We start from the raw sequence: 12,323 nt of genomic DNA, 5'->3' as shown, positions 1-12,323 counted from the left end.
CTTGTCGGTATCTTCAAACGCGACCATTTCGAAAGTAAGTTTTCCCTTGGAAACTCTCCCTTTCTCCAGCCCTTTCTCTAGCCGCCCTTTTATCTTCCACCGTGTTTTTATCCAGCTTCGTTTTATCTTCGCGCGAAAGATAGAACAAGTATGAAAAGAGATGCGCATGAAAGGCGAGTCGAAGGTGAGCATATCGTTGCTGCTGTTGCTGTTGCTGTTGCTGTTGCTGTTGCCACCGTTGCTACTGCTGTTCACCAGTGGAGTTTTTAAAAGCCGAGATAATTAACCCGTCGTAGGCGGGTTCGTAGTAGTCGAGATGCGAACGGAAATCGATTCGAACATCTCTGATCTTCTATTCGACGTTCAGCAACTACTACGATCTTGTTTTACTATCGTCATTTAACCGGTTCGTTTAGTAAGATACGATATTGGTTCTCGTCGGCTAGCTACCTTTTATGAAAGAAACATTAGAAAAAAAATATATATATGTATGTATGTGTATATATATATATACGACTTTAGATTATACAATTTTATATATATATATATATATATATATATATATATATATACACTCTATTAATAAGATTACGGGGTAAATGCGTATAGATATATAGGTATATATCCGAGTAACTAGAAATGATCGAACGTGAAAGAACGATACGAGATAACGGAGTTAGACTTAGAAGTTTCTATTATAGCAATATTTCTCTAATAATATGTCGTTAGCGTGTATTTACGTTTAGAGTTTCTCCGAGACATTTCGTCTTATCTTAATGTTACAATTCGCTCGTTACGATAGCTTAATCGGAAACCGCTTAAATTCGTCGTAGTCAATTACCATTCCATTTCCGTACGAGATCCGACTTATGTTTCCTGCCACAAATGAAATGTTTCGTATTTTCGTACGCGTATTTTAGATGAGCGATTGAAATTTCAATGAAATTTGTTGAAATTGTTAGAGAGACCAAACGAAAAGTCAGAGGATATTGTGAAAACGTTAAAGCGAGAGAGAAATTAAATCCGTCCGTTTATGGTTATTATCGGGATACGATCGATTACGTGCTGCGCCGTATAAATGATTCTGATTCTGACACGTTATTGAGCGCTTCTCGTTCGGAAATATTCGTTTCTGACATATGCTTTTAATCAATAGTGGATAAATCGAGCTATGGCTTTTTTTTTTCCTTCTTACGAGCATTATATATCGTCATAAACGTTCATAAACCTTGTAATAAGATTGTTAGAAAGCATCGAAGCCATCGAAAAATCCAAAATATTTACTTGCATTATTATCTCACTGTTAATTTACTATACACTCGATATAATTCATCATAAATTAAATTACTAGTATTATCACTGGAACTATTAAATCCGTTCAAACTTCGTATTTTATATAATTACTAGAATCATAAGCATTGCGAATGTATAAATTAAAACCCGTTTTCTTTTAATTACTATTATTGCAAGAATGAAAGTAAAAATAATAACGAATTAAAACTGTTCATTTCTCTCTGTTCTCTCTCTCTCTCTCTCTCTTTTTCAAGCAATCATCAAATCGACGGACATTGTACGAGTAGATGAGTAGTTTCAGTGTTAAAAATATGATTCACGATACTCGCCAATAATACCTTTCTTTCTTTTTTTTATATTATTATTTATTATTATCTGAAATTAAATGCGGAACGATCGAGTTCGGTCGTATGGAATGACGCGTAACGAAGCGGGTTAGAACTAGAAAGGAAGAAATGCATTGATTTGGAGAAAATCTGGAAAAACGGGAAAATCGTGGTGCCAAGACAGCGAATAAGGGTCGTACGTGATTTACAGATCGCTTCACACACTCGAAAGCGATGAGTTTGACAATGCGACGAGCATCGATACGATATATAAGTATATACCAAATATACTATATGTATATGTGTGTATATACGTGTATATATATATATAGCATTATACCCGGTGGTACTCGAGAGCATATGTGCAATGCTCGTAAACTACACTGACAACAATGCTGACTCTTCGGTCTGATTGTCATTGTTCCACGACAGTATATATATATATATATATACGTGTTTGTATATGTGTGTATGTGTATTTGTACGTACGAACTTAGGAACAGGGTGACGTGAATTCCGCGTTAAAGTCGACGACCTTAGAACGTTCTGTGGTTTCCTGTGTGATCCTCTTGAACGCAATATGCGTACAATTCAATAAAAGCTACAATAGCAAATATTAATAGCAACGAACCGTAAAAATTTGCCAACCATCGTGGTTTCTCTTTTTCTCCTTTTCTCTCTCTCTCTCTCTCTCTCTCTCTCTCTCTCTGTCTCTCTCTCTCTCTTTCTCTCACTTCACGTTCTTCCTCCTTTTAATTTTCTAAAGAGTCGACTCGTAAGAACTCTGACATCAGCTTTACCACTTAATGACACTACAAGACGATGAAAGGTTGAACGATAAAAGATCCTTATTATCGTTGTTAATTCCAGAAGATAAAAGAATAAACGACCAATGTGAAAGTACTTTTCAATTTAATCGTAGAATTCAAAGAAATTTTCTTTTTTTTTTTTCCCTTTAGATTTCCATTATTGCCTCGTTCTATAAATGACAAACTTTTCTTTGATTCTTAATTTATATTTCGAAAAATATTTTCAGGAGAAAAAGAATAATGAGAATATCGTTTATCTGTCATCGTATTACGTTCTGGGGTGTACGATATAATTACGACTGGGAAACGGGAGATATGAAAAGTTAAGTGGGATCCTAAAAAAGGATTTGAGAGACTCGTTGGCTTACGAGCTTCTCCGTGCTTGGAGAGGACAGGGCTGTTTCACGATTGGAGAAGGTACGCGCATGCCATACGGACGGTCCAGTTCTACGAGTGAAAGAGAGAAAGAGATAGAGGGAGAGAGAGAGAGAGAGAGAGAGAGAAAGAGAGAGAGAGAAACTCTGGAGGGTCGATTCTCTCTCTCTCTCTCTCTGTCTCACTATCTCTGTTACCCTCACCTCTACGAGTTACAACCTACCTACCTACCTACCTACCTACCTACCTACCTACCTACCTACCTACCTACCTATCTATCTACCTACCTACCTACTCACCTACTCGCAACAAGCAGCTATGCGCTGCTTGTCCGAGTTGCTACTCCTGCGGCTGCTATGCGTCTATCCATTCACTCTCTCTTGAGAGAGACGAAGCTGTCCCGTTTCCTGCGGTACTCTCATCTCGTAACGCTAGTTCTCTCTATCTAAATGAACGTAAGTATCTAAGACTATCCGCGAATAAAGCAGGAAAGGAAGGAACAGATGGATGGATGGATGGAGAAGTAGATAAACCAGAGAAGTATGCGATTAAAGGTGAGAAAGAATAGAAAGGTTCAAACGTTCATCATACGACCTTGTTAAGGCTACCGTTAATCGTCTATTTGCTTTCAGGATTTCCGAGCGATGATTGCTCATAGATGCCAGATGAGTAAGACAAGGACGCAAAGGAAAGGTTTGCTAATCGTGCACGTTGAGATGTCATAGGTATTTCGAGAAATATGAATTATGTGAATCATGGCGAATATATTCGAAAGAAATGACTTTCTAAAAGGTTAACACTTTTTATTATCGAAAGTATAATAACAAACGTCGTTAACTACGTATTCATAGAATGGGTTGGTCTACGCGAATGAAATCGACTAGGAGCAATGGTGGGCGATAGGAAGTATTCTACTTCTAATATCGATTAGCATGATAATTAGAATTCATTGGACTCTTGCGATCTCCATTCATGTCACGTATTTACACCTACGAATCGAATCACGTGTTCTACGTATGTTTACGTAGGTAAATATCTTTCTGTGTGTATGCAAATACGTATATACGTGCGTAATCTTGTTCCTCATTGATAAATATTTTTTATTAACCATAAAAGACTATTTAATGATACTCGAGGGATTTTCTATGCGGAGATAAAATCTATCTGAGCGAGTTTAGAACAGGAAGGAAAACAAATAGGAATGATACACGTTTCGACCCCTCGTTTCTTCTTCGTCGAAAAGAGGCAAGGGGTGGAGGTAGAGGTTGGTGGGGGGAGGTAGAGTAAAATGAATGAGAAAAAAAGTAAAAAAGAAAAAAGAGAGAGAGAGAGAGAGAGGGAAGAAGAGTATGGTAGGAAGTAAGGAAAAAAGAAAAGAAAATAAATGGGGGAGGGAGAAGGGGGTAAACTACCCCATGGTCTCACTCGTTCGCGGGGACCGTTCCGACGGTCGTTTTGACAGCCCTTGACGAATTTTGACGCGAGCGACGGCTTGTTCTCGCTAGCCGTCACGAATGCGAGAAAAGCGACGATGGAATGGAATTTCATCGAAGCGAAAGATAAAAAGAGAAAGAGAGAGAGAGAGAGAGAGAGAGAAAGAGACGGGGTAACGACGCTCCTATACCGAATCACAATCGATATAATAATGTAAGCTGCACTCAATCGTTCGTCGAGCCCGTAACGTTCGCTATACACGCACACACATGAACTTTTATATACTCTTTTTTTTCTTTTCGAAATAACGCGCCAAAAAATGTCGACCTCTCGCGATTCTACTGATTTTTTTGTTTCGTTTTGATTTTTTTTTTTATTGGATTATTAAATCACAAAGTAACGCGTAAAAAGTATCTCGAAAATGAAATTTCCTTTTGTTTCATCATGTTTTCAATTTTTATTTATTATTCAAATTCTGTTACTCTTCAAACCAATTAAAATCTCTCTCTTGTTTTTTTATTGTCGACATTTCTTTCTATCATGCATTACGAGTTTGTTTTATTATTAAAATCTAATATTTTTAATATTTTTATATTTATTATTATCGATCAATACACCTCTCGATACATATATATATATGTATGTATGTAGTAATTTTATGATACTAAAAATCGAGATTTGAACACACTTTCCCTCTTTGGCACGCATAGATATCATCGACGACAAAACGCAGCGTGTATCTACATACGTACGTAATACAGCGTATACTTAGGTTCCACGCAAACGGTGTGTAAGTAAAATCCCGTTTAAAGGATCCGGTTCATTGAGTCGGCCGAACGTTAGATACACTCAGTATATGTATATATATATATATATATATATCGAGTATCAAATCTTTCGAGTATCTAACACGTACAAATCTCTTATATATATTTTTTTAATCGCGCCTTGTTATTTTAAAAGGCTGTCGTGCTGGGATCCGCCGGTATTGAGGTCGATTAATTTTTTTGCCAATAAAAGAGAAAGAGAAAGAGAGAAAGAGAAAGAAAAAAGAAAGAGAGACAGAGAGAAAGAAAGATGGAAAGAGAATATACGTCGCAGGCGTTCACGCAAAGGATAATAAAAGCGATCGGTACGCGTGCTTTAGAAACAGGGTCATAAAAGGTCAGGGGAATGAGGATGGGTAGGATTGTAGGGAGAGGGGAGGTTTAGAGGTAGATGGGGCTGAAGGAAGGCGAAGGGTGTTTCATAGAAACCTGCTGCAACGAGGGTACCTAATTCCGTGCTTTTATCTCGGCTCACATTCACACATACCTACCTATTTACACACATACACGGTGCTCTAACATATATTCGAACATATATAGGATCGCATCATCGGGTGGACAGCAAAGAGACAGGAAAATGATGTGCGCAGCGCGTCGAGTTATTAATGACGACGAGGGGGTCAGACATATTGGAACAAAAATTTCCAGACGAGACATTCCTATTTTTCAAAATCTCTTTTCTCTTTCTCTCTTTCTCTCTTTCTCTGTCTCTTCGTCTTTCTTTTTCTCTCTTTGCTTTCGCGTACTCTCTAGCTCTTCTTCCCTTTCACCCCTATTCGCTTCCATTTTTTTTTTCTTTTTTTTCTTTTTTCTTTTCTCTATTACCCCTGAACAGACACCCGCCCCATGCGGTGCGTCAAAGTTCATACTAGAAAGAATCACTTTTCCGCTCGGTTTTCTCCCTATATATGTATAGGTATAGGGGGATGATTTTCTCCCTATCGAGGATTACGAATGTTCTATTCTGGTTCGTGTAACAATCGATGAAACAAACCCCGGGAAATTGTTCGAATTCCTTTGGAAACTAGAAGCGAATGCTTATGCACATATGTATATCTATATATACACCCATATACAGACGTATGCGTACGTAAGTGTACATGGAATATATTGTAACGCGATATGATTACGCAATGTAGGAGATATAAATTGGAAAGTTAAATCTATTGAAGAATTCATTGAACGATAGAGACTGACATTTTCTTTTTCTCCTCTATCGTTTGTTTGTTTGTTTGTATTTTATATATCGCGATGGATATATTACACGTTACGTTTAATTCTATGTACTATGGTGTATTACATGTTAAACAGCATCGATCCATCGTCGTTCGTACTAATTATACTTCGCATCAACTCTAAACAACGAGGGTCAACTCGATCCAACAAGAAAGACGTCACGCTGTTACGCGTCAGACATATTTTCTCGTTGACTCCCTCAACTTCCTGGATCCTCTTTCCGGTAAATCGTGCCCAGTATGACGTCATGCGTAAATCGAGCACTCTTCCTCTTCGCTTTATTTAATTTTTCTTTTTCCACTTCGCCTGCTTCTTTTTTTCCCTCGCATGTGTCATTTTTTCGAAAAAAAAAGAAAAATGAAAATAAAAAAAAAAAAAGGACCAGAGACCAGTGTCCTCGTTCGTAGTCAGAAAATGGCTGGATAAATGGATCGTTGAAAAGTAATTATAAAACAATTATAAAAGTTAATTCGGCTCGAGTAACGTCGTTGAAATGAATCAAAGCATAGTTCGCGCAGGTGTTCGATGATATTCGTATTCCTTCGTAAAAGATACATACATGTGTAACTCGAGAGAGATCCTTCGACGGATCGATCGACACAAAGTAAGTACCGCCCTCGAGTTCCACGATCGTAAGTACTAGTTCTTGCACGTGCGCACCAACACTGTTACGATTTATATAACAGAATTTTCCTTTTCCTTCTTCCACAACGATAAAGTTACGACTAGAGTATGACGATCAGATAAGATCCACAAGTGTCCGATTTTAATGTGCCTATATAGAAGATATAGATACGATAATTCAAAGAAGGTGTTGTTCGACGTTTTCTTTTTTTCTTCTTTCCTCTCTCTCTCTCTCTCTCTTTTTCTTTTTTACTCGTATTACACAACTAAAACGTTTATTACTTCCGAAAGCTTCGAGACTTTGATAATAATCCTTTCTCTTTCATATATAAAAAGAGAAAGATAGCGAGAGAGAAAGAGAGAGAGAGAGAGAGACATAAAAATAAGTCGATCTCTGGATTCTTCTTCCTTTTCTTTTTTTTTTCTTTCTCTTCTTCTTCTTCTTCTTCTTCTTCTTCTTCTTCTTCTTCTTCTCCAGCATATTTCAGTCGTTGTCACGGCCGGAACATGCACGAAACGCAGCGTGACTCACGCGAACGAGATCGTTAACAAGTGAGCTGCCTTTCCCCCCATGCCAGTACTCTATGAAGTGTACACTGACCCGACGTTGCTTGCCTGAGCTCAAGCAATAATCCCTTGACACCCGCGAGTCAGACGCATCGAGAGTTCTCTCTTTCTTTCTTTCTTTCTTTATCTCTCTCTCTCTCTCTCTCTCTCTCTCTCTCTCTCTCTCTCTCTCTCTCTCTCTCTATCCGTATCTTTTTCTCTCTCCGATCATTTTGATCTCTTATACCAATGGGAAAAAATATGCAGAAAAAAGGAAAAAGAATAAGAGATAAGAAAATATCGAAAGATTTGGAAAAATTGAAGAATCGCTCCAAAACGAAAGAGAAATCAGTATCAAATCGCAGGTCAATGTTGGAACGTTGGATATTAAATATTCACGTAGGAAATATTTTTTTTTTTCTTTTCTTTTTTATATTTACATAGAAACAAAGGTGGAAATAAATAAGAAATGAGAAAATATCGAAAGATTTGGAAAAATTGAAGAATCGCTCCAAAATGAAAGAGAAATCAGTATCAAATCGCAGGTCAATGTTGGAACGTTGGATATTGAATATTCACGTAGGAAATATATTTTTTTTTCTTTTCTTTTTTATATTTACATAGAAACAAAGGTGGAAATAAATAAGAAATGAGAAAATATCGAAAGATTTGGAAAAATTGAAGAATCGCTCCAAAACGAAAGAGAAATCAGTATCAAATCGCAGGTCAATGTTGGAACGTTGGATATTAAATATTCACGTAGGAAATATTTATTTTTTTTCCTTGTTTCTTTTCTTTTATACATTTACATAGAAACAAAAGTGGAGATAAATAAGAAATGAGAAAATCTCGAAAGATTTGGAAAAATTAAAGAATCGGTCCAAAACGAAAGAGAAATCAGTATCAAATCGCAGGTCAATGTTGAAACGTTGGATATCAAGTATTAACGTAGTAGATATGTCTTTCTTTTTTTTTATATTTACATCGAAAAAAAGGGAAAAATAAAAAAGAAATAAGAGAATATTGGAAAGTTTGAAAAATTGAAAAAATTATTCAGTGAAAGGAGAAAAATCATTATCGAATCGCACGTGAACGTTGGAACATTGGATATTAAGTATTAACGTAATAGATATCTCTTTCTTTTTCTTTTTTTTACATTTACATCGAAAAAAAAGGGAAAAATAAGAAAGAAATAAGACAATATAGAAAGATTCGAAAGATTGAACAAATTATTTAACGAAAGAAGAAAAATCATGAAATCGCGCATGAACCTTGGAACGTTGAAAATTAACTATTAACGTAGCAGATGTTTCATCTTCTTCTTTCTTACATTTACATCGAAACAAAAAAAAAGGGTAAAATAAAAAAGAAATAAGAAAATATCGAAAGATTCGAAAGATCGAAAAAATTATTCAGTGAAAGAAGAAAAATCATTATTAAATGACACGTGAATGTTGGAATGGCAGAAATGAAGTATTAACGTACTACTTTTTCTTTTTTCTTTCTTTTCCTTTTTCACATTAAGACGAACGAGCGTGGGGAACAAAAGAAAATGGGAATAACGCGTAACGGAACGAGTACATAAGTAAGTAAGTAAGTAAGTAAGTAAGTAAGTAAGTAAGTATGTAAGTATGTAAGTTTTACGTACATACATACGTATGTACATACGTATATATGGCGGAACGAACGAACGAACGAACGAACGAACGAACGAACGAACGAACGAACGAAAGAACGAACGAACGAAGAAACGAACGAACGTATGGGGTGGGGGCGGGTACGTCTATGGAATTATCTAACCGCGATTTTCTCCGTCCTTACTTTCATCTTAGACTGGTTCTACCGCTTTTGCGCGTGCGCGTGCGCTTAACTCGCAAGAGCGCGACGTTTACCGATTATCTCTCGACACGGCTTTGACTCTATACGCACTTCTTTACGTTTCTCTTTTTAATCTCTCTTTCTCTCTCTCTCTCTCTCTCTCTTTCTTTCTACTTACTATACTCGTAACGTTAATTTCAGAGAGACCGCCAAGGCGGATTTCCTTTTAAAAGTTTCCTCGCTCTCACGTATACCTTTCAATTTCGTAGAATTAACGGAAAACTTCTTCCTTTACGGAGTTTCGCTATTTATGTATATAAATAAATATATATATGTGTATATATATATATATATATATATATATATATGCATATACGTATAGATATATGTGTAAGTATAGGTGTATATACGTTTATATATAGTAAGTATATATACGTATATATATGGTAAATAATATACATATATATATGTATGTGTAAGTATATATATATATATATATATATATATATATACATATGTATGTACCTATGTACATGTTGAGCAAACTCGCCGAACTAACTCGTATCCAAACTCGACCTTCGGTATTATCAATGTTTGAAAAGTCATTTAAAAAATTCTTCAAGACATTCGGCACTTTCGAAGACTAGTTAATAAACTCTCAACGATTCGCAAATTACAAATCGTTCGATTTTATCGAACATCAATGGTACTATCTTAACAAAGCTTACATACATGAAGATGCGCGAACCAATCGTAGAAAATCATTGATCGAGTGTCTAAGTAGGCGTATGTATTATTTACCTTACGAGTATGTTAAAATTCCTAGTTGTGAGATCACGTGATCTAAACGATTAGACCGAGTAGGGCATCGATCGATAGATTGATCGATCTCTCGTTTCCATCGTACGGTACTCTCTTCTCCCTCGCATAAGAACATATATACATATATATATTTATGCAATTTCTCAACGTGTATCAAAACGATTTCTCGTCTCGTAGAAAATGTTTATACTCGTAAACGTGCCGGTAGAGATACCTCTACACGTGAAATATCGTTCCGCGTGTTGATCGGTTATAAATTATTCCATGTTTTCCGTAATAACGGTTGGTTAAAACGAACGAATGATTATTATTACCAATATTATTATCAACATTATTATTATTATTATTATTATTATTATTATTATTATAATTCAATGGCCGATTAATCGGTAACGATCCTTCGATGTTACTATTCCCATTAACTTCTTTCTTTTTTTTTCTAAATTAAGAATAACATAGGAAGAGGAGGGAGAGGAATAGAGAAATAAACGAGCGTACTATGATAAGAAAACAATACGTTTCATCGGGATCGTAAATTAATTCTTAAGCGGTATCACGTGGTATACGCTCGCGCGTACCTACGTTAACTCGAATGCAGTTTATAAGCGTGGAACGTAAACCGGTGTCGTACCTAATAATTGATAACCCGAGCGAAACGATTTGTTCGAAAGGGGTCGTTACGATCTCTCCAACGATCGTATCGCTCTAGTCACGAAAAACACCTCTCTCTCTCTCTCTCTCTCTCTCTCTCTTCTTCTTCTTCTTCTTCTTCTTCTTCTTCTTCTTCTTCTTCTCTTACTTGAGGCGAAGTGATTGCTTATATAAATTTGTTAGAAACGATAGAGCGAGTTCTTGGAATCGTTCTCGTACCTTCCACCCTTTTCCCTTCGATCCTCTCGGCATATATAGTTTCGAGTATTCTATCTAATCGCGATAATAAATTCCTAACTTATAAAAATTTCGATTTAATGCGACTCGGGGGCGTAACCAGATTGAAATCCTATAACAGTCGGATATAGTGGGTCTAATACAACGCTGCGAATAATTTGTATGTATTATCTTAAACGATGATATAAATACTTTGTTTTTAATTTATTCATCTTCTTGGTCCTTTCTTCTTTTTCTTTTCTTTTTTCTTTCTTTGTTTCTTTCTTTTTTTTTTCTTTAGGACAAGCGAAATTCTATAACAGTCGGATGTAATGGGTATATTACAATGTTGCGAATAAGTTGTATGTATTATCTTAAACGATGATATACTTTTTTTTCAATTTATTCATCTTCTTGGTCCTTTCTTCTTTTTCTTTTCTTCTTCTTCTTCTTCTTTTTCTTCTTGTTTTCTTTCTTTCTTTTTTTCTTTTTTTTTTTAAGGACAAGCGAAACCTGCTCTCGAGCCACCTTCCTCACCCCTTCGAATCTTTCGCCCTTCGACTACGCCCCTGAAGCGATACCCTCGATCTAATATCATCAAAAGAATTCTCTTTTCTTCCTTTATCGATATTAAATATCTATAAGGAAGCATCGACTATCCATCGACAAAATTGAACTCCCTCAGATGAAAAGATTTCTAATACGATCACTTCAACAGATAAATGAAATATAAGTATCTCATTTTTAATCCCTTAACTATTTCTAAAGTTGCGTATTAAAAAAAGAAAAAAAGAAAATAAAATAAAAGAGAAAAAGAACAGAAAAGAAGAAAAGAAAAGAAAAGGAGAGAAAAGAAAAGAAAAGAAAAGAAGAAAAGAAAGGAAGGAGAGAAAAGAAGGAAAGAAGATTGAAGATTTGAAGAAATCTGATCAACGACGGAAGGAAATAAGGAAAGAATCGTCACGAGAGAACGAATAACGGACCCCATTTCATGGGGGGTTGTTTCAAAGGAAAAAGGATGTTCTATCTTTAATTTTCATATGAACAAAAAAAAATAGACAAATGGCCGGATGTCTAACGCCTCTTTCCTTCCTATTCGAGTTTATCTTTTTCGGGTTTGTGCTTAGCAAGCGTGGCAGGTTTAACAGGTACCCCTCTCTCTCTCTCTCTCTGTCTCTTTTTTCTTTCTTTCTTTCTCTTTCTTTCTTTCTCTTTCTTTCTTTCTCTGTGATCCTTAAAACGGATTTAAGACCTGCAGTATACGCGAAAGGACTCTCCTATGAAGAACTTGGTGCGTTATATCGTGACGGTTAGTTTCGTTTGAATGAAAAGTAAGACGAGAAGCG

At 36.0% G+C, this 12,323-nt stretch overlaps 1 protein-coding gene across 3 annotated transcripts in view; it reads right to left on the bottom strand.

The window, feature by feature from the left end:
- LOC127063045 (rap1 GTPase-activating protein 1-like) overlaps positions 1 to 12,323 on the bottom strand; it is a 117,264-nt gene that overhangs the window by 68,947 nt on the left and 35,994 nt on the right. The gene's annotated exons all lie outside the window — the stretch shown is intronic.

Source organism: Vespula vulgaris, chromosome 4 (assembly GCF_905475345.1).
Source record: "Vespula vulgaris chromosome 4, iyVesVulg1.1, whole genome shotgun sequence".
Taxonomy (NCBI): Eukaryota; Metazoa; Arthropoda; class Insecta; order Hymenoptera; family Vespidae; genus Vespula; species Vespula vulgaris.
Note: the sequence above shows the minus strand (reverse complement) of the source record. Positions and strands in the feature narration are given on the sequence as shown.